General features: G+C 40.1%; 1 long non-coding RNA gene across 1 annotated transcript in view; it reads left to right on the top strand.

The window, feature by feature from the left end:
• Positions 1 to 7,956: 7,956 nt before the first annotated feature.
• Positions 7,957 to 22,822, top strand: part of LOC142827613 (uncharacterized) — a 37,217-nt gene continuing 22,351 nt past the window's right edge. The window contains exons 1-3 of the long non-coding RNA XR_012902308.1: positions 7,957 to 8,101; positions 18,561 to 18,651; positions 20,279 to 20,345. This is a non-coding gene — a long non-coding RNA (uncharacterized LOC142827613). The remainder of the gene's footprint in view (positions 8,102 to 18,560; positions 18,652 to 20,278; positions 20,346 to 22,822) is intronic.

Here is a 22,822-nt window from a genome sequence, read left to right as displayed (position 1 = left end):
AGCTGCAATCTCTCCTGTGCTTGCCCTGCTCCTAGCCTTGCTCCAGACCTAATCCTCCTTTGTTCCCAGACTTGCTCCTGTCCTCTCCAGTCATAGTCTTCTCCATCAACCACACCTCAGCAAATGTTGACAGTATTCTCTCCTATCTATATGGTCTTGGTCTTTTGCGAACTGATGCAAAGTCACACTTTTATCAGTTTCTGCTTTTATGCAATGGGTGGAGGGTGGGGTGGAGTAGGATTGGGAAGAGGTGGGGTGGGGGTGGGACTTGGGGCCGAGGGCTGCACCCTGCTTGGCATCATCCTGGAAGTACTATATCCTCAGTGCAAATACTGCATAGGTATTTGTCATACATGACTTTTGTATGTTTCATCACAAACTAGAAGTCTGTATTCTTGAGTTTGCACTTTCCCATTTTTCTGTGCTTTATTAGCTTATCTTCTTAACCATAAACTTATTTTCTTAACCATAAACCATAAACACTTTCCTGACATCCGTCATCCTTTCTTTCAGAGTATAAAACAATCATAGCTTCTAACCATAATGTGCCTTGTACAATCCACCTCATCTCATTCAGTCAAAGTATACTTAGCCCAAAGATGTTAATTTCTCACATAACTTGTGCCAGTCTGACAGTGCTCCAAAGAGATCTTATTATCCAGGGGTATCAGAACTCAAAGCTGTGGTAATATAACTGTTTTCCTTCAGCAGGTGTCAGGAAGAAATCACTAGGGAGAGCTCCTCTGTCTAATAAATGATAGAAACCAAAATGCTTTTAGCTAAACCTACTTTTTTATAGGGCCTCAAGCACATACATATCATTAGAGAAGTAAGTTCTGAGCACCAAAACATTGCTACCCAAAGTCTGAGATTGTTTCAAGTAATCACTGCAGGCTTCCAGAAACCCTCCTTTTTTTTCAGCTGATGAGGACCTCCTTGCCTGAAAACAAAAATCCCTCAGACTGCTCTAAAGGGTTTAATTTTACTTCTATAGATAACTCTTTAAAAGTACACAACTCATAGTAACCCCTACTGCATTACCATAATAACCCCTACTGAGTCACCAATTCTCGTGTCTCAAAAAAATTATTCATCATTTCTAAAGATTCAGAGGGGTAGCCAAGTTGGTCTATAACTAGAAAAAATTAAAAAACAATGAGTAGTCTAGTTTCACCTTAAAGACTAACAAAACATGTAGATGGCAAAACATGAGCTTTCATGGGCACAACCCACTTCTTTAGTTGACTGGAGTATTAAAAGTCCAGATCTAAGACTGAATGGGGGGGGGGGGGCGGGGAGGAGGAGAAAAAGACAGTGAAGAAATTGTTCAAGAAGCTGTAAATTTTAACTCTTGTAACTTGAACAATCTATTCACTGTCTTTTTTTCTCCTTTTTTTTCTAGACCGGGACCTCAAGACTAATGCCTTGACATTGGAGAAAAAGTTTTAAAAAATAACAAATAGTCCTGCAGCACCTTAGAGACTAACAAAAATGTAGATGGTATCATGAGCTTTCACGGGCACAACCCATTTCTTCATATGAATGGAGTTAAGGGGTCGAGGTTGCAAAATAAATAGCAGAGAAAGAGAGGGGATGAGGAGGGAAAGTGAAGGAAAAAATTGTCAGTGTGTCCATACTAAATGAAGCAGATAGAGTGGGTTCTAAGTACTCTTAAGTACCTGGTGTTTGGCTTTTTATGTCAATAGGATGTGGAATGTAGTGAGTAATCCACTTAAGGTCTTTGTTTAAACTTTATTGCAGGTATCAAACTTGTAAATGAAACTAAGTTCTGCAGCTTCCCTTTCAAGCTGTTTTTTTTAAATTGACATGTAATAATATGGCAACTATGAGATCCATTAATGAGCGTCCAGGCAAGTTGAAATGTTCCCCAACAGGTTTCTGTGTGTTACCTTTTTGAATATCTGATTTGTATCCATTAATCCTTTGTCATAAAGACTGTCCAGTTTGACCTATACACATGGCAGAGGGGCATTGCTGGCACTTGATGGCATAGGTCACTTTGGTGGATGCGCAGTTATATGAGCCTCTGATGTGGTAGTTTATATGGTTAGTTTCTGTGATGATGTCGCTAGTATAGAGGTGTGGACAGAGTTGGCACTAGAGTTGCTTGCGGGGGTGGATTCCTGGATGAGTATGATGGAGATGTGCTGTGTGGTAGGTGAGGATTGGCCTGCTCCCCCAAGGCCTGTGAGAGTGAGGGGTCATTTTCCATGATAGGTTGTAGGTTGTTGATAATGCACTGGAAGAGTTTAAGTGGGGGGCTGTAGGTGATGACAGGCGGTGTTCTGTTGTATTCTTTTTTGGGTCTATTTTGAAGAAACTGATGTCTGGGTACACATCTAGCTCTGTAAATCTGATTTTTCACTTCTGTGAATAGGTATTATAGTTTTAAGAATGCTTGATATTGACATGGGAGAGCAGAGAAGGGGCTTGTGTGCTCCAATGACTCAGACCAGTGGGAATAGCACTCATGGCATGGAAGTGATTTAGATTAATTTACACAGGTATCTGTAGGAGAGGACAAGATGAGAACAGCTTTAATAATCAGTGCAGTAACTTGTAAATGGAAATGTCTGTTCTAAAACCTTCTTTGGTACAAATTTGCAGGATGAAAATAAGGATTAGAAAAAAAGTGTAAAAAGTACTGCCCAATTTTAAAGTAACAGAGTCCCTGCATACTAGAATCCAAGACTTTCTATCACCTTTTGTTAATATAAACTTATAGCAGAGAAAGCTGCCATCCTTCTACCCTGAGACAGCTTAATTGCAGCGACCACAGGTAGTTGTGGAAAGCAGGAGTGATTATTTTGGTTCAAATATGCAAATTATACATGGTACATTATAAAACAGGTGGCTAATCTGAGATTCATATTCCACTGCAAAATGGTTTGCAAGTTACATGTGCAATATCTAACATGCATGTAATCCTCCAAGTACTCAGTGGCACTGAAAGAAATGGAAACAGGAGCACAGAAATCCAAACTGCTAGAAGAGATGGGCCTAAAAAGAAAGAAATAGAAAACAATTGTGGCAAATTAAGAAAATGGAACTGAAAGAGGTGAGATCACTGCAGATCTCAAGAGAAGGTCAGAGTTAAAACAAAAATACCGTGCATTTCCAAAGACAGAAGCATACTCCTCAGAGCATACAAAACTAGTTTATAGGTAAATGAAGATAGAGTAATTCTTCTGTCTACATATACAGTTCCCTATAAATGTAATTTCAATGGAATTATACCAGAGTAAAACTGGAGTTACCTTGTGATGAATCCTGCCCTTGAGTATTTCACTTATTCTATTAAACTAGTAATTTTGATCGAATGACTAAAATGTATTGGTATTTGATCAATTTATTAAGAAAAGTACTGTGCATGAGTGTATAGCTGCACCTATAATTAGGAGCATCATTGGGGCCATAGATTTGTTTGCTCTTCAGGCTCAGGTAGTTGTATATTTGTTTGGAATTTTCCTTATGTGAATTTGGGAACTCGGTGGCTAACTAAGGCTAACAATAAAGTTAGGCAATAATAAAAATAAAGGTTTTCTGCTGCCATGTGTTACACCAGTATAAGGAAAGACTAAAATGCTATTCAATCTGACTTCACATTCACCTTGCACTGGTAGGGCTCAAGACAATGGAGAAATGGGCCCAAGATGTCCTTTCCTGGCATTCTGCAGTGTTTGAGGGCAAACATTTCAATAGAGCAAAGGCCATGTCTACACTACCACTTATGTCAGCAAATCTTCTTTTGCTCAGAGGTGTGAACCCCGTCCCGAGTGACATACATTTTATTGGCATAAGTGGTAGTGTGCACAGTGCTATGGTGATGGAAGAACTTCTGCTCATGGAGGTGATTTCATGTCATTGACAGGAGAGCGCTGTGTCATTGACTTACAGCAGTGCCACAAATAATCTTTCAGTGGCGCAGCTGCATCAGTCCAGCAGAGATGCTATTCCTTGTTAGCATATTCATAGCCTAAGTCACCTAGAAGTGTGTCCTGAGTCTGGCATAATTGTGTATTAAGACCCCATGATGCCAGGTACAGAGGAATACTGTTTTAACTAGTTGTGGGTAATTATTCTACTGTTTATTTGAAGATGGTTTGGGATGATGTACCTATGGACTGTACCTTTCATGAGCTATCGATGTCAATGATCAATTAGTATATTCCTGTGGGGAGTATACATACTGTGAGCAATAAAGACTGAACAATGAAAATAAACAGACAGCAGGAATTAATTTCAGTTATTTACTTCTGAATATTAAATGTGGCATTATAGGAGGAAACAGAATGTTTATTGGAAAGCTGAAACAATAATCAAATATCAGTTTTAAATGGATCATATTTTCTCTGTTCCTCAGAGGACATGGAAGCTGTGAACAGGGAAATCTGAAAATGGCCGATATTTTAAAAACACTGAACTTGGAGGAGTTCAAAGTAGAATAACACATTCCTATCTTTCACAGAAACAGGGGCCATTAACATTCAGATACTTCAGCTCTGTGACAGGGGTAGTAATAACAGAAAGTGGCTCAACATTAATCTATTAGGCACCTCAGAATTGCATGTTCATTTTTATAGACAACAAGGAACTTTCTTAATTAAGGAAAGTTAGATAGCTATTGTATACGCTGCCACAAATGACAGGATAAATTGATGGTATTCCAGCTAGGATACATGCTATTTACCAAGTGTTGTAAATGTGTGTCAACCCTACAGCAGAGCAAACAACACTTTACTGCAATATATTGCTCTGAGGTTCATATTTCCAAGAAATGACTCTTCCAGAATGAAGGTGCATGTAATTGCACAATTGTTGGAAGAATAAAGATTGCTTTCATCAATCTTTCCATGGACTATCCCTTTAAAAACTATTTACAGGTAAAAATAACTTCTCCTCCAACTTCCTCTCCATCTTTGTCTTCCTTACTCAGTCTGTTAGTTCTCTGACTCATGCCCATAGTCCTATCCTTCACCTCAGTACTAGCTCTCCTTTCTTATTCAGTAAATGATCTGCTGTACATTGGCTTGAATGTGTTACTAAAGTGATTCTTTCTCCATTATACTGACATGTCTCACTCATCTCCCACTTTAGTCCCACCAATATCTTCAGTCTAATGCATTGGCTAGGCTTTGTCTTTTCTGCAGTAGTGTGAATTTTTTGTCTACTTGCCCTCTCCTTTCTCTCCCACCTTTTCCTCTGCCAGATATAAGAATGTTGTATTCTCTCTTACAAATTGAAGTATTGTAGTTCATGTTTATATCCCTTGTGCCTCAAGAGCTTGACAGTCTTCTTCACTTATTTTCACTGTTGTCCATGAACCAGACTGATATTATTCAGCCTCTTCCCCATCCCTCCTCTTCAGAAAAAAGAAAACAAACAAAGGATTTCTACTTACACAGTGCTCCATTAATACATATATTGACTTTCTCTCTGTTAATAGGAGCATCTACTGATGATCCAATCTGGCCAATGCATGCTTGGGAGGCACTGATGGACGGATTACCCTTGTCTGAAACTGGACCTGAGGAAGGTGGAGATTATATTGGTGGGCAGAAAACACTTTGTGTAGTTTGTAGCAATAGCACAATCTTCCCTATTTGAATGTGAACACACAGAACTGATCAATTACTTCTGTTTAGGAATGCTTTGGATCCTTTACTAAATTCTCATGAAGCAGTGTCTAGGAAATATTTTCTGCCATTTCTGGGTATTTAAGAGATTCCATCCTATGGTGGCCTCAGTTATCCGTGTCTTTGTCACCTCCTGTATGGACTACAACAATAAAATATAGCTGGGTATAGAGTTATCAGCCCTCAGAAACTTCAACTAGTACAGAGCAGATCAGCATGCCTCTTCATTAACACAGTCTATTGGAAGCACCTCAAACCAATACTCCAGTGTCTCCACTATCTTCCAATAAACTAGAGTGTCAAATTCCAAGTCTGGGACCTTATCTTCAAAGTACTGAATCAACAAGGCTGAAGTTTCCTGAAAGTTCTAAAGCACCAGGATAAGGGTCAACTATTCCACTTCTCATGCATGAAAGTATTCATTAGTAGGGTAAAGGCTATCTGTGAAAGAGATGGTGTTTTATCAGAGACTTGTCCAAGCTTGTGTTATGAGCTGTCAGAGGATCTAAGAACTACCATAAGCTTCAGGGTCTTCCACTCCAAGTGCAAATAGAGGAGCTCGAACAATTTGTACCTTCAAGATGCTGAGAGCCACGGATCTAAACTGTAAACCTTATATATGATCAAAACTTTAAGTCAGGGGAAGAGCTGTACCATCAGCTTCCTTAGATCCAGCACTTAGGAATGTAAAGGTACCTTTTTTAAATCTTACTTTCTCTAATACAAACATATAATAACATATACATAACATTTATTTGGTTTTTGTTAAAGACTCCCATATTTCTCCTCTCTACAAGGGTGTGTAGAGAAGACAATGTCCTACAGATAGTTTTGGGTAGAATTTTGAGAACAAATAATGTATATGGGGAAAAATTCAGTTTTGGTCAACCCAAAACTTTTGACAAATTTGATCTGGTTAGTTTGTACTAGGGGGAAAAAACCCACAGAGAATTGTAGGTGTTTCTGTACTTTAAAGCTTTTAGCCCCATAGTTAGGGGACTTGACTTTGAGATATCAGAGAACGAGCTTTGAAACTCCCCTTGGAATTCAGATCTACCATATCCTAGTCTGAGCATTTAATTGAATAGACTACAGACTACTCTGAGATGGGTAGTGCTAATCTCTCCTGATGCATCTGTTCCACTTTTTACTAATACATAAGCACTCATCCAGCTAAAAAAAGTGTGATAAATATATAGCCTGGTGATTAAGGCATTCATATGGTTGGTGTGGATTCAAATCTTATCTCTGCCTGTTTCAAATAACCTACTGATTAAATTGCCACCTGTGAAGAGGTAGTTCTGTGTTCCAATCCCTCATTACTGCAGAGAGATTTAACACTTGTATCTTTCACATCCCAGGCTAGTGCCCTATCCACAGCCCTAAAGTTTATAACAACAGGCAGGTGTTTTTCTGAAGTTGGCTCTTTAAAAATAACTGAAACAGACATTTCAAATTAGCTAACAAAATCAGAACATTTTCAGAGTTAAACAGAATACCCCCCCCCCCCTTTTTTTGTTTTTGGTTTGCTGGCTGAACTGAAAAATCAATTATTCACCAGCTCTATTTACAAAGGGCAGGTGCTAGTTAGAAAATGCTCAAGCAGAAGTTGCTCAGATAACAAACCTCATTTTCATGGTAAGAACCTGAGTAGAGTGGATGCAACCATTCACTTACAGCATTCTGTATTTTCATGGGGATCTTCTGGTAGCATTCCCCACAGTTATCATTATAATAATCCTGAGTCTTACTACCTATCAATCTTTTCAAACTTTATTTAAACCTCACAAGATCCCTGAAAGGTGAACGTTGTAATGTCAATCTTGAAAATGGGGAAACCAAAGCATAGAGAAGTTAGGCGATTTACTAAACATTATTCACATAGTCCATGTTACTGCCTGAAAAGAAATCCAAGCCTCCAGACAAGCAATCTCATGAACTAACCACTTAACAAGCAACACTGCCTTTCATAGAGAGAGAAGTAAAACATTCAAAGAATTCCTCATAGTTCTGGGATGCAACTAGTACAATTCACAGTTAACTGGTGAATTTCTTTTCTGTGTATTCTCTTCTGTGTGGGATGGCATGAACACACTTGGTTAGGATAGGAAAGGATTAAGAGATTTCTTTAAACCTAGAGAAGTAGAATTGCCCCAACTTTTCACTAGTATGACAATAGACCACCAGCTGTAATAAATAAGGAACAAGAAATAGAAGTGGAAGCAATGATATTTTACCTTTCCTTAGAGTGTAATTCTTTTTTCTTATAAGGGTGGAGGTAAATGTCAGTATCTGGGAGCTGAAGATAATAAGGTAACAAGGGAAAGCGCTGAGTCCAAGGTAGGAAAGGGAAAGGATTTCAATGCCTCTGTTAAGACCCTCATTGACTGGATAAAGGAGGAGATAGTTGTGTGTTGTTTGCTTTCTAAAGTAAGGCATGGGAGGTGAGTTCTTGTTGATTACTTGTGCTTTGTTCCTCTTAGCAGAATATGTTTCCCTGAAGAAAATAATTATATAGTTAATGGGACAGACATTTTTCTAGGGCTAGATATTAAGGACAGCTGGGTTCCTTTTCCTTTATTTAGTAGTTTTCTGTGCCTTGCAAGGGCTATGGCTGTTGTGACTTTTTTCAAAATCTTTCTTCCCCAATGTTCAATTGAGAGCAAATCAATTGAACTGTTGATGCTATTGTATATGGTAAATATCAATGTTGATTTAAAATAGTTATTAAACTGATAATTTATTATAGAAATGTAAGTTTTAACCTTGCTTTGTCTTTACTGAATTTTTTCAAAAAAAAAAATTTAGAAATCTTTTTATGTTAGGTGCTCAGAGAATAATAGGTCATAACTTTTGTTTTTCATTATTGTACTAGATGAAATAGTAAAGCCAGTTAAAGCAACTACTAGGGAAACTTGTTTTTTTTTTCTTTTAAGACATGCACAAAAAGCTACCTCTCTGTTCAAATCTGTATTTAGCATTTCCAGGTCCAATTGTAGTCTATAGAATAGTTTTATAACTACTTTAATATTTGATCTAGCTTATTTTGTGATGTTAGAAATATTTGAATATTAAATACCATTTTGGTTTTTTAATGGTGTCTGGTAGGACTTACAAACTGTAATCGTGAAAACTACTTGGTTAAATGGCAACCACTCAGCAGATGCGTCTAGCCAAACACAAGAACACGTTCCCCTTGCTATGAATTATAAAAATAGTCTTTTAAGATTTTCAAAGAGAAATTCTAGAGCACCTGGTTTCCCAACGCTACTGAAGCTAAATCAGGATCCCCCTTCTCTTTTCATAAAGAAAACAATTTTTCATTTTACTACAACTCTAAAGGATAGAGAACTTTGGGAGAGCTCACTTGTCTCAGGGAAGCAATGTTAAAAGCAGAACTGCAAATTATTCTGATGCACAGGAAAGATAAGAAAATGAGTGAAAGGTCAATATGGCTACATCAAAAGCTCTTGAATGATCAAAAAAAGAATCCGAGCAAAAAATTAAAACATGGACAAATTTTGAAGGTTTAGAAAATAGCACAAGCACATAGGGACAAATGGGACATACCTAGCAAAGGATATACAACACAATAAGAAGTTCTTTAAGAATAATATGCGCAAGAGACTATGAAGGAAAGTATAAGTCCTCCATTTAGTAGGAAAGGAGAGCTAATAACTCAAGACATGAAGAAAGCTGAGATATTCAGTGCATCTTTTTCTTCAGTATTCGCAAAAAAGATCAGGGTGGCTAGATATTTAACTCAATTAAAAACAACGAGAAAGGAACATCATCCAATATAGATAAAGAGCAAGTTAAAGAATGTTTAGCTAAGCTAGGTATATTGAAGTCAGCTGGGCAATGAAATTCATCCTAGGGTACTTAAGGAACTACTTGAAACCACTTTGGAGCCATTAGGAAGTATTTCTGAGACTTACACAGGATGGATTTAATCCCCCCAAATTAAACATAGATAGTATCTTTATAAGGAATATCTAGGCAATTATTGACTGGTCAGCCTAACTTTGATACCTAGAAAGATAATGAAACCAATGCTTGAAAAATTTGTTAGTACATAGAAGATAATGATACTTTAAGGAATAGCCAGTATAGATTTGTTCAGAACACATCATGCCAACTGAATCCAACTTCCTTCTTTGACAGTGTTACTGGCCTGGAAGTTAGGGAGTAAACAAGTAATAGAGATGATATATTTTGATTTTTTTAGTAAGGGTTTTGAAAGTCTGAGATGACTGTCCCAATAAGTAAGGAAAAAATGGTCTAGACAGAAATTACTACAAATTGCGTACATGACTGATTGACTGAAAGTCTATACTCTCAATAGTTACCAATTACTTACTAAATAAATTATTCTGGTTTGAGAGTGGGGCCCTGAAGGGATCACTCTTGAGTCTGTTACTACCCAATATTTTCATTAATTATGTGGGTAATAGAATGGAAAATATGCCTGTGACGGATTTACGGGTGCGAGCACCTTGCGCCCCCTCTTTTTGACTCAGCGTAGAGCCAGGGGCGGGGCTCCGCGGACCCACCGCCTTCTGTATTCTCCTTGTCCCCAGCCCCTGGGCTTGTTGACCGGGCCGCCCAGGAAAGGGGTGCGATCACCTCTCGACCCGGGATGGCCGAGAGGGTTCGGCGAACCCCGAGTTCAGGCCCCCTCCTTCAGCCGGGGGGGGGGGGTTGTCCGTGGTGTCTTAGGGGGTGGGGGTTGGGGACCTGACCCAGGCCAGCTTCTGCGGCGGGCACCGTCCGCCTTGCTTCCGGCTCTTGAGGGTCGTAGGAAGGGTGGGGGAGTGGGGGACCCGGGCCCACCCTCACCACCGGGTCCCAGCCCGAGGCCCTAAGTGGAGTTGGCGTCTATGCGTCGCCCTCCACGGCGGATGGGGCAGCAGCCCCCGACTCCTCCGCCCACGGGCGCCAAAAGGGCCCTGCCTCGGGCTCCTTCCACTCCCTGCTTGTCCGCCCCGGCGATGGGGCTGATTGGGGTGCACTCACCGCGCCGAAGTCTCCGGGTGCGTCCCAGCGCGAGTCGCCAGCTGCTGACTCCTTCCTTCTTGGTCGCCCCGGGGGCCGAGCCCTTGGCGCCCCTGGAAGCCAGGGTCGCTGCCTCCTCGCTCCTGCCCCCCCTTCCGTCTGCCCGGCCGCCATCTTTATGGGCGCCGGGGAGTGACGTCCGGGCGTTCCTCCCTGTCCGTGCGCCGCCGCCGCCCCCGCCCTTTCCCCAGCGTGGGTTCGTGCCCCGTTTAATGCCGCCAGCCGCGGCGGGCGGGCTGGCTGCTTCCGCGTGGCCCGCCCCCTCCCCCGCTCTCGGCGGGGTGCCCTGGGTTGGGCTTGCCACGGCCCCAACTCCGGGGCTGCGATGCCGGTCGGCGCGCCGTTTGCGGCGCGCGGTTTCTCCCGAGGGGGGGGGAGTCCCGCTCCCTCCTCTAGTGCGGACCCCGCCGGGTCCGTCACAATGCCAACAAACTTTGAGGTTAACATCATGCTGGGAGCAATAGCAAGCACTTAAGATTGGATTAGAATTTGACAACCTTGACAAAATGTAAATTGTTCTGAAATCAACAAGATGAAATTCAGTAGAGGCAATTGCAAAGTACTCCACCTAGGAAAGAAAAACCCAATGCACAATTACAATATGGCGAATAACTGATTAGGTGCTACTATTGTTGAAAAGGATCTGAGGCTTATAGTGGATAACAAATTGAACGAGTCAACACTGTGTTGTAAAAAACAGCTAATATATATGTAGGAGAATGTTTTTCTGCTCTATTTGGCACTGGTGAGGTCTCAGCTGGATTACTGTGTCCAGTCTTTTATGTGTCACATTTTAGGAAAAATATGGACAAACTAGAGGCAGTCCAGAGAAGAGCAACAAAAATTATAAAAGGTTTAGAAAACTTAGCCTCGGGGGGAAAAGTTCTTAAAAAATTAGACATGGTTAGCCTTCGGAAAAGACCTGACAAACTTTAAAATGTGTTAAGGGCTATTATAAAGGGCCTGGGTATAGATGGTTTTTCACTTTCATTGAAAGTAGGACAATAAGTTATGGATTCAATCTATAGTAAGGGAAATTAAGTTTGGAAATAAATTCTATCCCTAAAAGAGGTGTGCTGTGCTTTCACTGAAACAATGAAAAGAATATAAATCTCACTGATCATGCAAGCAGCACACCCTACTCCCATCTCTGAACATCAGTTACACTTTGACCTTATCTAAATTTATTCATGACATCTTTTTCAAGCTACCATGCTGCATCAAGTTATAACATACTTTCAGGGAGATAACAGAAACCCCATCACTGGAGGGTTTTTTTTTCTTTCAGAAGAGGCTGGACAAATAACTGAAAAGTATGTTTTAGGTTTACTTGGTGCTGCCTCAGTTCATATGGCTGGTCTTGATGACCCCTCAAGGTTCCTTCCAACCCTCCATCAATGACTTCTATGAAGAGAGCTAGAGATAATTATTGAACTGGCTTTATAAGCATTCTGAAAACTTTGTGAAACTTTAAGAAAAACTTATAGACTCATAGACTTTAAGGTCAGAAGGGACTATTTTGATCATCTAGTCTGACTCCCTGCACAATGCAAGCCACAGATTCTCACCCACCCACTACTAGAATAATCCTCTCATCTATATCTCAGATATTGAAGTCCTTGAAATGATGGTTCAAAGACCCCAAGATGCAGAGAATCCTCCTGCTAGTGACCCATGCCCCATGCTACAGAGGAAGGCAAAAAACCTCCAGGTCCTCTGCCAATCTACACTGGAGGAAAATTCCTTCCCAACCCCAAATATGGCGATCAGCTGAACCCTAAGCATGTGGGCAAGACTCACGAGCCAGACACCCAGAAAAAAGTTCTCTATAGCAACTCCTATCTTCCCACCATTGGCCTATTTACCATTGATAATGGTCCCAGAACTGATCCCTGAGGAACTCCGCTAGTAACCTCTCTCCAGCCTGACAGTTCACCTTTCAGTATGACTCGCTGTAGTCTCCCCTTAACTGGTTCCTTAACCACCTCTCAATTTTCATATTGATCCCCATCTTTTCCAATTTAACCAATAATTCCCCATGTGGTACTGTATCAAAAGCCTTACTGAAATTGAGGTAGATTAGATCCACTGCATTTCCTTTATCTAAAAAATCTGTTACTTTCTCAAAGAACGAGATCAGGTTGGTTTGGCACAATCTACCTTTTGTAAAACCATGTTGTAATTTGTCCCAATTGCCATTAACCTCAATGTCCCAAACTACTTTCTCCTTCAAAATTTTTTTCCAAGACCTTGCATACTACAGATGTCAAACTAACAGGCCTGTAGTTACCCAGGTCACTTTTTTTCCCTTTCTTAAAAATAGGAACTATATTAGCAATTCTCCAGTCAAATGGTACAACCCCTGAGTTTAGATATTCATTAAAAAATTTTGCTAATGGACTTGCAATTTCATGTGCCAGTTCCTTTACTATTCTTGGATGAAGATTATCTGGGCCCCCTGATTTACTCCCATTAAGATGTTTGAGTTTGGCTTCTACCTTGGATTTGGTAATATCTACCTCCATATCCTTATTCCCATTTGTTATGTTGCCATTACCCATAAGCTCTTCATTAGCCTCATTAAATACTGAAGCAAAGTATTTGTTTAGATATTGGGCCATGCCTAGATTATCCTTAACCTCCACACCATCCTCAGTGATTAGCAGTCCCACTTCCTCTTTTTTTTGTTTTCTTCCTATTTACATGGCTATAAAACCTTTTACTATTGGTTTTAATTCCCTTTGCAAGGTCCAACTCTACCTGACTTTTAGCCTTTCTCACTTTGTCCCTACATGCTCGAACCTCAATAAGGTAGTTTTCTTTGCGGATCCCTCCCATTTTCCATTCCTTATATGCTTTCTGCTTTTTCTTAATCACCTCCCTAAGATTCTTGCTCATCCAACTTGGTCTAAAACACCTACCTATACATTTTTTCCTCTTTCTTGGGATACAGGCTTCTGATAGCTTCTGCAACTTTAACTTAAAATAATCCCAGGCCTCCTCCACTTTTAGATCCATAAATTCTTTAGTCCAATCCACTTCCCTAACTAATTTCCTTAATTTATTAAAATTAGCCCTTTTGAAATCAAAACCCCTAGTCTCAGATTTATTTTTGTTTATCCTTCCATTTAGTTTGAACTGAATTATCTCATGATCGCTCGAGTCAAGGTTGTCCCCTACAACCATTTCTTCTATGAGGTCCTCGCTACTCACCAAAACCAAATCTAAAATGGCTTCCCCCCTTGTTGGTTTAACAACTACTTGATGAAGGAATTCATCAGCTATCATATCTAGGAAAATCTGAGCCCTATTATTATTACCAGTATTTCTTCTCCAGTCTATATCTGGAAAGCTGAAGTCTCCTATGATTACACAGTTCCATTAGTATTTACTTCTTTAAAAACTTTAAAGAGGTCTCTATCCATATCCAGATTAGATCCTGGTAGTCTATAGCACACCCCAAGCACTATCCCAGGGGAGGATCTAATAGTTTTCTTCCCCAATGTGATTTTTGCCCAGACAGACTCTGTCTTCTCCATTCCTTCACTTTTTAATTCTTTGCAATCTACCTCATCATTGATATACAATGCTACTCCACCACCTTTACCTTTATTTCTGTATTTCCTAAACAGCACATACCCTTCAATACCTGTACTCCAGTCATGCCTAGTATTCCACCATGTTTCTGTTATTCCTATAATATCTGGTTTCACTTCCTGGACCAGTAGCTCTAGTTCCTCCATTTTGTTACCTAGGCTCCTTGCATTAGTGTACAAACATCTTAATTTTTTCTGTTTCACCTCACTCACATTCTTTACCCCATTTGGCATGGACATTGTACCTCCAATATGACCTATTAAACTAGTATCCACTCTGCCCTTCCTCCTTATGTACATTGTCCTACCCCTGGCTATATCCTTTATTACTTCGTTTTCCTTGCTCTCAGTGCTAAAATCTGACGTAGAGATTACCTGGACATATCCCAACCGTCTCCCCCAAATTTCTAGTTTAAAGCTCTCTTAATCCGTTGTGCCAGCCTCCATCCTAGAAGAGTGTTTCCTTCCCTACTTAGGTGAAGTCCATTCCGAGAGAACAGTCCTCTGTCTGTGAATACCTCCCAGTAGCCATACATCCCAAAGCCCTCCTTATAGCACCACTGCCTGAACTACCTATTGAGCATCATAATCTTGTCACACCTTTGTTTCCCTCTTCTAGGAACAGTCAGAATCCCACTGAAAATCACCTGAGCCTCGATTTCCTTAAGCATCCTCCCCAACCTGGCATAGTCTCCCTTGATTCGTTCCAGAGAGAATCTAGCCTTATCATTTGTTCCTACATGAAGGATGATCAATGGATTCTTTCCCGCTCCCTTTAGGATCCTCTTCAACCTTAGTTCCACATCCCGTATCTTAGCACCTGGCAGACAGAATACCCTTCTGTTCTCTAGATCAGCTCTGGTTACAGGCCTGTCTATTCTTCTCAATAATGAGTCCCCAATCACATAGACCTGCCTTTTCATGGTGACAGTGCGATTCTCTAGTCTATCTCTTGTTTTCTCTGTCCTTTCCATTCCTATCTTTCCTTATAATCTTCTTCAGCCCATCCTGTATCCACCTGGTGCTCATTATTGGTTTTATCTCCATCGACTCTTCCCCTTTATGTATGGGACTAGCCACTCTTCTCTTCTTCCTTTCCATCTTCAGTGACCACCTGCTCTATCCCTTCTCCATTCTCCAACTCTGCATACCTGTTCTTGAGCTCTATTTCTCCTTCACTGGCCCATCTTTTCCTCTGCCTGGTTCTGATAGTCACATGCTTCCACTGTCCATTTTCTCTGTCCAGAAGTCCCCCCTCAGAGGCCTTTGATCCTGCTTCAGTCTGCATGTCTAAGCTTTCCCCTTCAGCCACCTCATGCCTTTGCTCCATCATCTGCTCAAACCCCCTTCTAAACTCGACCAGCGTTTCCACCTGCATCTCCAATCCTCGGATCTTTTATTCCATCAGTTCTATTAGGCGGCATTTCGTACAAACAAAGCTCCTTTCAGGTACCCCCTCCAGAATCATATACATACCACAGCTGCCACATCTACTCAGTCTCATTGTATCCTCTACTGCTTGGGTTATGGCCACTGCTATCTCTGGGTTAATCAGCCTTCTCACCTAAATCCTGTTAGTCCGGCAAACACAAAAACAAACAAAAACACCCCCTACTGCAAAAACAAACCCTAAATGAGTCCCACAATCCAAACTCCCCTTACAAACTCCCACTCAAACTCCCCTGTTTACAGCTCTGTTTGCTGGCTCCTGCACCACTGCTGCTGACTTGTTTAACTAGGAAACCTTTCTGGTAAAAAATTATTTTATTCCTTACATGATTGGAAATGGCATAAGCATCTCCTTTATGTTTATTAGCAAATGTTTATACTTAAATGAAACACTTCATATATTTATGAATAGTACCTACCATTATTATGTGGCTACTAAAATGTGTATAAGACTTTCCCTAGTATAAGATGGCTTTTAATTACAGTATGTTTACTGATTGAGGAATTAATTAGTTTTCTGACAGTGCTTAAACATACTTTTTGAATTTAGCAAAAAAAAAAAAAAGAACCATCCCTCCACGAATTAATAATGAAGGCCTTTTTTATTATTTTAGTAAAAACAGTTTTGTATGCATCATAAGTTTAGAAAAAATGAATTTAAAGCTAAAGAATGTTTATATATAAAAGTAAAGTGTTTGGACTCACTTGCAAGAAGAATTTGAGCTTCTAGAAAATCATAATGAAACCAAAGGAATATTTCAGAATATTGAATGAATACAAAGACTAAATACTAACGTTAAAAGTATTCAGAGTTACCTCCATTAGTATAAAGATATTTATCTCTCTGTTGCATAAGTATTAGCAGCTTGCATATTCATAAACTTATGTTGCCGCTCTGACCGTCTCATGAGTTGTCGAACCAATGAAAGAGTGATAGTAGTTAATATTTAAATCCAACTTAGTCCTAAAAGAAGTGCTCTATGTTTCCACTAAAACTATGAAAAGAGTATAGAACTTGCTAATTAAGCAATCAGCAGACCCTACTCTCACCTCTGAACATCAATGACACTTTGACCTCATTTAAATTTGTTTATCACATCTTTTTCAACATACCATGCAGCATCAAGAAACAGCATTCTTTCTGTACAGCACTACTTTTGCAACATTTCCCAAAGCCTTAAGGGTGATAGAAAGTTTGCTAATGCACTGCCAAGGAATTAGATTTAAATGTTGTTTTTTAAAATAGGAAATGGAATTTTTGCTGTAATTTAAGACAGTAAAAGCTTCTGTTCTCAAACATTGAAATGGCTGAAGACTATTTCTAAAAAAGGAGACATCAAAGAACAAGTAGATTTAAATTGAATTTTAAACTCGCAAATTTTCCTGTTTGAAAATCACTTTTTGAGTATGTTCTTTTAAGTAACCAAATGTAAATAATTTTGAGATTCTTAAATTCAGTTAATATTTTTGCCCATTTATAATTCTTTTTATAATATACCAGACAGGACTTGCCTATCTTCAAAGCAAATTTTTTTTGACAATCTGTAAATGGTTTTGTTTATCTATGAACATGTACTGTAGGACTCACTACTAATTTTGGAAAATCACTTCAGTCTTATCTGGAGAAATGCATCCTCACTAGTGTTAGGACCACCCTCAAAGGTGTAATCTCTGTTAAGCTCTCCACAGAGAGGCATAAGAGATTGTACCTGAAATAACCATTGTTAGCAACTTATATTGTTTTCCTTTAATAACAACATATTTATAATTAATGGTAATTAGCTACATGGTTTTTTTTTAATCACAGCATTCCCTAAAGCAAGAAACAGTGGAAGCTACAAACCTGATCTGTCATTAAAGCAATTAAGATGTGTCCCCTTCCATTTATTTTTTCTCCACACTATGAATATTAGTATTTTTTAAATAATTTTGCTCTGTCTCTAAGTTACTTGAAAAGTCTATTTCTGTCCCACACAGTAGTTGGAAAGAGCTTTAGACAGTCGAAATAACTTCTGTATGTTTCCTTTTTTGGGCAGAGATTCCACATCAATAAGATGATTGATGAGAGCCAGTCAGAACATTTTGATGCAACAAAATTGAGTGAGAATATGCTATTTCATTCTAGCTGGAATATTTTGTTGAGACACTCCTGCTGCACCAAAGATTTTTCTCATGGAAAGTTTCTGTATCTAGGATTTTCAAAGAGAGACACTCTAGTCCAATGAACTGGTCTGGGAAGTAGGAGACTTAGATTTAAGATTTTGCTGTGTTTAAGCCTCCTCCTCCACTCCAACCTGGTAATTAATTGGACCAATCTTAGGCCCAGAAAACTTTCTAACTGAAAACCTCAGGCTTTGATCCAAAAAATTGACTCTTTGATAATCTACTTTTTGAAAAAAAAAATTGCAAGATTTTGTTCAAATGTGAAAGAGCAAGTTTTGAAATCTGAAAGTTACCATAGGACAGAATTGTCATCCTTTTGGAAAGCCTTATGATCAGGTGGTATTCAAACCAGAATGTGATTCCAGGGTAATAGCTTAGCAAGGGGAGAGGGAGCTGATCTTGGTATCCTGAGCTTCTTTGGACACTGGGAGATGCAGTCACTTATGTTGAGCATTATGTTGCCAGCTTGATCTTGCTTGTCTATGCAAAGCTCTAGAGCAAGCAGCAGATCCTAGCAGACATTCATAGTGACCCTGCAGCCCAAGCCACTGGAGTCTGCTAAGTATGGATAGATTCTGCTTGCAGTGTCATCTGTCAACAAGGGGGATTCACTTTCCAATTTCTGGCCCTTTTCGGCTAGGTCACATCAGTTACCTCACCTGGGCAACTCTGCTCTAGGGATGAAGCATCTCTATAATGCCTGGCACTGGAGTAGGCAGGAGGCAGTTCAGGTGAGTGTGACTGGGATCACGTTAAAGGCTAATACATAATGATGCTACAACTAGTTCCTGAGCAGGGGATTGGAATGGCAGAGTGAGCTCCAGTGGACAAGTTGTCGGGGAAAACTTCTTACTTTGCATGTGCACTTTCCAACACTGGATCAGTTTCAGCAGGCAGTGACAGGTCTCCAGTATCCTTGCAATTCTCTCTTTTCAGTGTCTTCTGGTCCACATGTGTGTGTTTGTCTCCCACACATTATACATTCATACAGAGGTGAAAGTAAGCTTGTGTGCTGCTCCAGCAAGAAGGAGTCAGCTGGCTGGGGCACTTGTCTGCAAGAGGAAGCATGGTATGCTCCCAGCTGGGCTCCCTGGGCTATCCTGCTGGCTGCCACACTAAGTAACAGGTTGGTGAGTTAAAGGGGCCAGCTGGGGTTGCATTCCCCCATCTGCCCGGGAATACCCTGACCGAGATCTTCTCCCAGGGCGCCATTTAGAGAATGTGGGGAGGAGGTTGAAGCTCCTGACCCCTGAGATTTGTACCAGGCTGCTGCTTGTTATACCCTTTCCAATCTGGGAATGAGAAGAAAACACAAAAGTGTTTTCTCCCTCCTGGTTTGGAAGTTGGGGGAACAGAAGATTGAGTGACTCATACTGTGGACTTTCTTCTCACTCCCTGAGAGTGATGAAGGAAAATAGCAAGTAGCCTGCTGGTACAAATCTGGGGAAGCAGGAGCCTTCAGTGCCCTGCCCTCCTGAAATCACACCCTTGCCCCCTGCACTCTCTTCTTCCCACGCTTATCCCAGTCCTGAGTTCTCCTACATCCCTATTCTGATTCCTGCATCGCACATACACTCCAACCCACTGCCCTGAGCCCCTCTTTCCATCCCTAATTCTGACTCCTTCACCTCCTACCCCTCCTCACACACACACATCCCAGATATGCCTGGGTAGCCAAAAATTACTGTACCAGAAGTTCAGTATTCAAATAATTCATGCATTTTAAAGAAAATTGGTATTTTAACAGCATTCCAATTCCTTCAGATTTAAGACTATATCAATGCCTGCTACTGGCTTGAAAGTAGTCTCCCAAAACATCTGATGAAACTGTTTTTTCAGCTTTTCAAATTGACTCCTTCCAGGGGGTTTGACGAAAAGCTCGGGTAGCTCTCGGCAGTTGATAGCATGAGAAAAATAAATATGATCCAAAATAAACTGCATAACTCAAGAATAGAAGGTAGATCATCCGTAGTTGTTGGAAAAACACATAGTATGTGGTGAACTTAAAGGGTTGGATTGGGAAAGAGAAGTTGTATAGCTCCTTGACTAGCAATAAATGCAGTTAATTCACAGCATCCATTTTCTCTCATCTTTCACTTCTGTTGTGCTTTAATATTTACTGATCTTTTAAAACAGGATTCATTTTTGAGTGGGAGTAGCCCAATTATTTTTCTTTGGAATCAATTAATTGCATTAGTCCTTCAATTATGATGTTCTGTCACTGGAACATATAAACAAATGTCTGTGAGTGCCTGATGGGAAACAGACTGGTTACGTTATCTCAAATTACTGTAATGCTGTGTTCTCATTTCCTGATGTTTATCCATGTTTCACCTCTTCTTCTCTCTTCTTTTGCAGTATCCTCTCTCTAGACTCAGCTACCTTCTCATATGTTCCAAGAAGCATGACTATATCAGCTTCATGTGTAAGTTCCTTATTCATTTCAATCTATAATGAAAGTTGCTTTCTATAAAGCTACCTAAATCATGAATTGTGTATTTTTATCAACCTTGTGCTTATATTCTGCTTCTTTGCCCCATAGATATTCTTGCTGCTATTAATAGAAAAGCATTGTTTTTAGCATCTTGCTATCTGAAATATCTTTCTCTATAGCTCTGCCTCATTTTCCATCTCACAGAGCCCTGGTCTACACTAGGGAGACATTTCTAAATAATCCCCCTATGTCAAATGAATAAATGGAGCATACACACTACAAAACCTGTTATTTTAAAAGAACGGGCTGGTTATTTAGAAATCTGTGCCCCCATTTTGTGTTCTGTGATGGGGGAGTAAATGGAGGATTGGCATGTGAGATGCAGCCGTAGAGAGGAGCCCCTGAAGGCACACATTGTATCTTGCTTGACCAAGGAGCCACAGGAAGTCTCTGCCCTGATAGTCAGGCCGGCTTTAGGAAGTGCAGGGCCCAATTCGAACCACTTTGGCGGGGGTCCCCCACCCGCCCAACCAGGATTTTTTGTTGAGCAAAAAAAAAAAAATACACACACCCACACAACAAACCACAACCACCCACAAATATCACATCAGAAGTAGATCTGATCAAAATGTAGTTGAACATAAAAAAAAAAAAGCCATCCTTTATTATGCAAAATTCTACACAAAATTAAATCAGTTGTCTTAAGTGTAGGTCAAATATTTTCAATTGCAAACTATCCAATCTTTTCAATAAAGCTTAAAGTTGGATTTTTAAAAAGTTACAAGAGGGCGTTGCAGTTTTCTGTTACATTGATTTACTTTTTAAATAGCAAAAATTGAGTCTTTGTTAAGAAAGTGTCAGTTCTGTGGTCAAATTCCAGGCCTTAGTGATTTCAGCACCAATGATTTCACTAGGTAATATGGTCCGCACCATCATTGCCTCCTTTGCACTGCTCTTCAACACATTGCCTGCATGTTGAGTCCAAGGTCAGTCTACAAAAGATTTTATCAATGATTTTTGCTCAAGATCACTGAGACAAGACAAGGACTCTCAATTGATTCTAGTCAGCTCTGCATTTAAACACTGGATGTAAAGCCTCAGATATAATTGAGGACTCAACACTACCAGAAATAAAACCTGTTTCCATCTTTTGTGACTTTGAGTTAGATGTGACTCACTATCCTCTGCTTAGTGTTCAAGTTATGGTAGACCCTAAGCCAGGTCATATTAAGTTCAGATCTTTTAATCATACAATATGGATAACAACATTTCATTCTCCCAGCTCCAAGTTTTAAGTGAATTTCAATCCAAAAGAGCCAAAATTGATCACCTTGACACAGCAAGTGTGTCTACTGATCTCTGTGGCAAAGTAAGTTGTCGATATAAATAAGGTCTGCTCCTGAAGACTTTTCCTACAGTTGATTAACAGATGGCAGTAGATAGCTCATTCAGACCACTGACTGATAATAGTTAGTCACCCTGACCAGTCATTAACCATAGTCATGGACTCCCCCTACTCTCCATTGTCTCTATGATTCTCTGATGATCTGTGACAAAAAAAGAGGGTGGAAAGGGAAACTGAAGGGAGAGACCTTTCTAAATCCACCAATCAAAGAGCAGTATTGCCAAACTGAATTTCACAAGGAACGCCTACACAAAGTTATTAGAAATGATTTGTAGACCAAAGTTATTTTAAAAATAAAACATGTTGGATTTTTATTGGCCTTTTGTTTGAGTATTTAGGGTTCATGTTTTAAAGACTTCCTCCTTAGCTGTAAGGCCCAGAAGTATAGAGAACCTTGTTTACATGAAAGCTGAGATTCCTACATAATCAATTGACTCCAGGCCTTTAGAAAAACACCAAATGTTTTGAGACTCATAGTAAAACAACGGAGGAATTCTTGTGAGCCCATGCTTTGCCCACAGTATAAATAAAAAACCCAACAATATCTTCTCCACTAAACATCCTAATGAGAAACTGCAAATGGTGAACTGAATTCAACAGCTCCTGATACGAACAGGTATCAACCTAGTTTTTCATATTTGAGATGGGTTACCAGGAATCATATATGATGATATGAAATCTTTCCACTCTCAAGTCAGCATATTCACAAAGCACCTATAATTATATTTTTTAATTATATCCGTTTTATATTATTGTTCTCCCAAGGGCAACAGACCCCTTTGGCCCGTCACTATGCCACTTCCCCACCTCCTGCAGATCTATCATCTTATGAATGTGCAAGATCTATGAGAGCCGTCCCATGAATGTGCAGTTAGTGTCTATGGCGCCTGCTTCTGGGTGGTGTCTCAATGCTGCCACATTCACCTCCAAAGAGGGGGCTTCCCAAAGCAGGCCCTTGCTGCTGACCCCCAAGGCATCCACAGGCCCAGTCTCCTTTCAATGGGCCCGCTTCCCAGGGCTCATTGATCTTGGATTTGGCTTCCATCCCCTCTCCAACCCCCAT

Source organism: Pelodiscus sinensis, chromosome 3 (genome assembly GCF_049634645.1).
Source record: "Pelodiscus sinensis isolate JC-2024 chromosome 3, ASM4963464v1, whole genome shotgun sequence".
Classification (NCBI taxonomy): domain Eukaryota; kingdom Metazoa; phylum Chordata; order Testudines; family Trionychidae; genus Pelodiscus; species Pelodiscus sinensis.
This window is presented reverse-complemented; position numbering and strand designations above follow the sequence as displayed.